The following is a 4,705-nucleotide window of genomic DNA, read 5'->3' as shown; positions in this document are numbered from 1 at the left end:
TGACGAGGTTTTTGACGAGGCAACAGATCAGCACCATCGGCATATCAGCGCGCGGCACAAGGGGGAGTGTTCTAGGATATTCTCTATGTGTGCCTTGGCCTTATGCCAATAGGATATGTAGTTAGACTAGATCTATGTATTCATATCCTTACCATATTGGTATTGTGTAATTCCCTATATAAAGGGCTCCTATCAATGAATAAGATGATGATTCTCTTGCTATCTCTTTGTCTCTACACTTTATCCTTCATCATAAACAACTTTTTAACATAGAAAAAGATTATTATAAATTTAAATTCCTTATGTGTCTTTGTATGTTAGATTTTTTCATATTTTTTCTTTAAAGGGCTGGTGCAGCTGCCCTCAAGCCTTCATAGATGAAACTATCGAATACAGGGGGAGACATGGAGCCTGAACCCCGGATTATAATAAGCATCTAGAAGTCTCAAAATATTATCAAGAAGTTCTACAAAGTACATGTATTCTAAAAAGCACCCACTAATAAAGAGTACAACTCTAATGACGACTTTATTTGTTTTGTCACAGTTGTGACATAATTGAAAGATCAGTAGACGTGTAACACGATTACATATCCTAATGTCTAAAAATGCAGGTTTCGTACTATGTTGTCGCTAGCAAATAAACCAAACAGTACTTCGTTTCATCTTGCTAGTAAGAGGTTGCAATCATTTGACTAAACAAAAGACCCGCCGTCTCCTTAGAACAGATAAGACACTTAAGGTGCATAGACTGGGACCAAGCCCAATTTGTCTTATAAAAAAAAAGTAGGTTATTGCCGGCATAATAATGTAAATAGCTATAAATAAGACATAAAATAGTAGATAAGAAAAATAAGCATTAAAATAAAATGGATTTAAAACCCAGTAAACCCAGGCCCAAACCTAACCTTTAGCTGGCCCAGACCTAACCTTTAGTTGGCCCAAGCCCAAGAAAGAGGTGGTAGAAGGCACTACACCGCCATCTCCACACCTGCCACAAAGTTTCGCTCCGACAATCACACCACCACCTCCATCCCATTGGCAAGACGAGCCCCACCCAAGACCAAACTCCATCCGGTCAACCATGATCAATTTCAACCCCGTGAACTCGGATGGAGTCATAATTTCCCTAGATCGACTTCATCCTTCCCAAACCGGATCAGATTCCGATTTCCTGGAGCATAGATCGAAACCCTGCATTGCCTTTCTGCTGTTGAATCATCATCGTGCACCACCCTCCCCAATTCCATGCGTCTTAGACAACTTCACCAATACCCTGCAATCTCTTCTTTGATCGAGCCCTCCATCTCTAGCCATTCGGCCCTCTCTGGCCCATCCGACGACAATGCTGGCCAAGAGCGCCGATGGATAGGCGGTTCATCGCGTTCTCTCATTCAGACGTTTAGGGTTTCTCTCTCTATTGCTTACTTCTTGGAAGGTTTATATTCAAATATATTTTTTTTGATCAAAGGAGAATGATTTTATTCAAATATCTAAGACTACATCAAGGAGTATATAGTGGCCTTATTAAACTTTCCAAAACTAGGAAGATTACCAATGAAAACTAAAACTTGCAACAACTCCTTTGAATACAATGGTGTGATGTGAGTGCATGTCAAAACCATATGATTTCAAATGGGGCATATCAAAATCATCATAAATAAAAAAGAATAGAGAGAGCAAAACTTTCTTGGAGTACATTCCTTTTTTAAGTGGAACCAGGAGTTATCTCTATATTGAATCAAAATTGCCTGATCAATTGATCAGTAACAACTTAAGGCTTATGTAACATAATACATCTTGGTAACTCCCAAATCAGATGATCTTAGGGTATTAAACATAACAAGGATGTTTTGAAGAGTGTATCTCAAGCTTGTTGTTTTTATTTTTATGGTTCACTTTTGCTCTTTTAGATTAAGTGAATCGTGTTTCTTACACAACCAAGATTTGTTTACATTTGGAAATCAAAGGATCAATAAGTGACACTTACCATTCTTTTTCTTTTCTTAACCAAGATAGTATTAAAACTCAAATCACTGTAGCCCATTTTAAAGGTAAACTTAGAACATAAGTGCCGCCACAAAAGAGTACAGGGACAATGTAACGCCTCAAATTGCACCTCCTCAGTTTAAGCATGTTACAGTGCCGCGAGTCTCAAAAGGAAAAAACGCAAGGCACTTTGATGTAAGAAAACATTTCAGAAAAACACAACAGAAGCGTAAAAAACATTTTGAGGTCTAAAACTTAAATTTTTCTCCAAGTACTTTAATTCACAAAAAAAAAACCTGATACAAAGAATGATTATGAAATCATGAACTCAAAGAAATACAAATTATCAATTAGAGTATCATAACACAAACTCATAATAGGATTGGGCTTTTCCCTTCGCCTAAAATTTGATTTACGGAATGACCAATAATAAATAAACTTAGAGAAATAAAATTACGAAGCAGAACAGAACAAGACCAACAAGATAGAATTTGGTACATGAAACTCAAATATAAAAATAAGAATTAAATTCAGTTTACCCCCTTATGGTTTGGGGGTAACTTTATGTTAGTCCCTACATTTTTATTTTCATCAATTTACCCCTTGAACTCTTCAATTTCTGTCTGCCATGCCCAAATTCTCATATTCCGTTTGAATTGACCTTTAATTATCAGCAGTTAAGGTCCGATTTGGACATATAAGATCCGATTTGCCCAAATTCTATATACTGGCCTCACAGTTAAGGTTAAAATTATCAGGAATTAACGTCCGATTTTAAACATAATATATGACATTTGGTCACGCTTGAGGAAAATTTAAAAGTTTAAGGGGTAAACTGATGAAATTGAAAGTATAGGGATTAACATGAAGTTATTCCCAAACCTCATGGGGGTAAACTGAATTTAATTCTAAAAATAAAGAGGACAACATAGAAACCAAGTTACCAATCATAAATATACACACCCAACTCCTCGCCACTATCCCGTCCTAGTGCACAGTACCTGCATTCACAAATTGTTGTAGGGGTGAGCTTTCGTCCTGGCTACTCAAGGAGCTCTTGAAAACAGATAAAGAAATAGTTTCATAGGGCCCAATTGATAGGAGCATAAAATGCGACGTTCTTAATATGTTTTTATCTCCAGTTATACTTTGCTTAACCCTTATTGTTGTAATATTGAGTCATTTAGTCAAGTTAAGAGTTTCTGGTAGAGTCGGTTGTACATTGTGCTAAAACGAGCTGAAAACGCAGAATTTGTCAAAAGTTTTATTTAGAGTAGGATTCCTTGTGCAACTAGGAAGCCTAGTTGGATTAAAAGTCTTCATTATTCGACGATTCTGTAATATTTGTGATAATTACCTTGTCTTTATTTTATTTCTTCTTTCTTATTGTCAGAAATTAAAGAAGAGATAATGCAGCGCGGATTGAGGATTAAACAAGGAGATAATTGATAAACGCACAAAGTGTTAGGCAATAAGAGCATAAATCGAGAAAAGACGGCTAAATCGTGGATTTAAGAGAAAAATGTAGAAAGCCCAAAAGAGGCCCTAGTCCAAGGAAGGAAGAATAAGCAAATTTGGATTCCCACTCTAAAAGGGAGAAGAAAAGTCAAAATTGTGGAGCTAGCCCCACATCATTAATTGAGGAGAAGTTTAACTTGGACAAGTAATCCTTGCTAGCTATGAAGACTCTTGGACGCTAAACAATGTATCCGGACATGATTCAAGCTACATTTAAAGCATTCTTGCACATGTCTAAAAATATCTTTAGAGATAAGATAAATATATTTGAAGATAAGGAAAATATCAGTGGAGATAATTCCTCACTATAAACCCTATACAGAAACTAGATTAGCCGAACCACCACCATCTCCCTTTTGTTTTGTATAATTTCATCACCAATCCCACCACCTTTGCAGCAACCATTCAAGGTTTCTACAAAGTGCGATCCATTCTTCTCATGGTTGTTTATGTTTCTGTAATTTTACGACACTTTGTCTATGAAGATTGTTTGTTTTTATGGTTGCCGATTTGGTTTTGTAACATGTTTAGATTTTCTGATATTTATAACTTATGTATGACGATTGTTACAAACTTGTTCATGTGATATTTTCTGTGCTAGATTTAGGGCAGCATGTTTCAATGTGTTCTTAATTGTATTCGATTAGTTTTCTGAATTGAGCAGGCAAAATCAATGGTTGCATACAGTCTAAGACCATGGTTGATATGTGGGTTGCGATTTCATCTACCAAAGTGATATATGATTTAGTCATACGCGAAGTTGTCTAGGTCTTTGTTGCTTAAAAGTGGTTAAGTATAATTCTGAAAACTTGCATGTTAATAGGATGAGTGACGCCATACCTTGTGCATGTTTCTAATTCGGCTTACTATGCTTATGTGTTTTCTTGTTTAATTTCTACGCGAAGTATCTTTAAATAAGTTAGCATACAATTTAGGATTACACGTGAAGTTGATTCTAAATACTTGTGAAGTCTTAACGATTGGAGTAACCGCGAAGGGCTCTAAATCAGAGTCGGAATTGAAGTAAAGTCTAGGATGTGTAGAAACTGCTGTACCGAATGTCTTGCATAATTTGTTACATGTTCTTGAGTGTTTTCGTTTCTTGTTTTGTGTGAAGTTGTCGATCACATGTATATATGTTAGTTTAGGTTTTATTTCAGCAGTAGTTTTAGTTAGATAAATCTTTCCCAAACCCCCCC

The 4,705-nt window shown here is 36.2% G+C and overlaps 1 non-coding gene across 1 annotated transcript in view; it reads right to left on the bottom strand.

The window, feature by feature from the left end:
• Positions 1-2,791: 2,791 nt before the first annotated feature.
• Positions 2,792-4,705, bottom strand: part of LOC101294418 — a 3,766-nt gene continuing 1,852 nt past the window's right edge. Inside the window, exon 4 of the transcript XR_183981.1 lies at positions 2,792-2,989. This is a non-coding gene — a transcript (uncharacterized LOC101294418). The remainder of the gene's footprint in view (positions 2,990-4,705) is intronic.

Source organism: Fragaria vesca, linkage group LG2, assembly GCF_000184155.1.
Source record: "Fragaria vesca subsp. vesca linkage group LG2, FraVesHawaii_1.0, whole genome shotgun sequence".
In the NCBI taxonomy this organism is placed as follows: Eukaryota; Viridiplantae; Streptophyta; class Magnoliopsida; order Rosales; family Rosaceae; genus Fragaria; species Fragaria vesca.
This window is presented reverse-complemented; position numbering and strand designations above follow the sequence as displayed.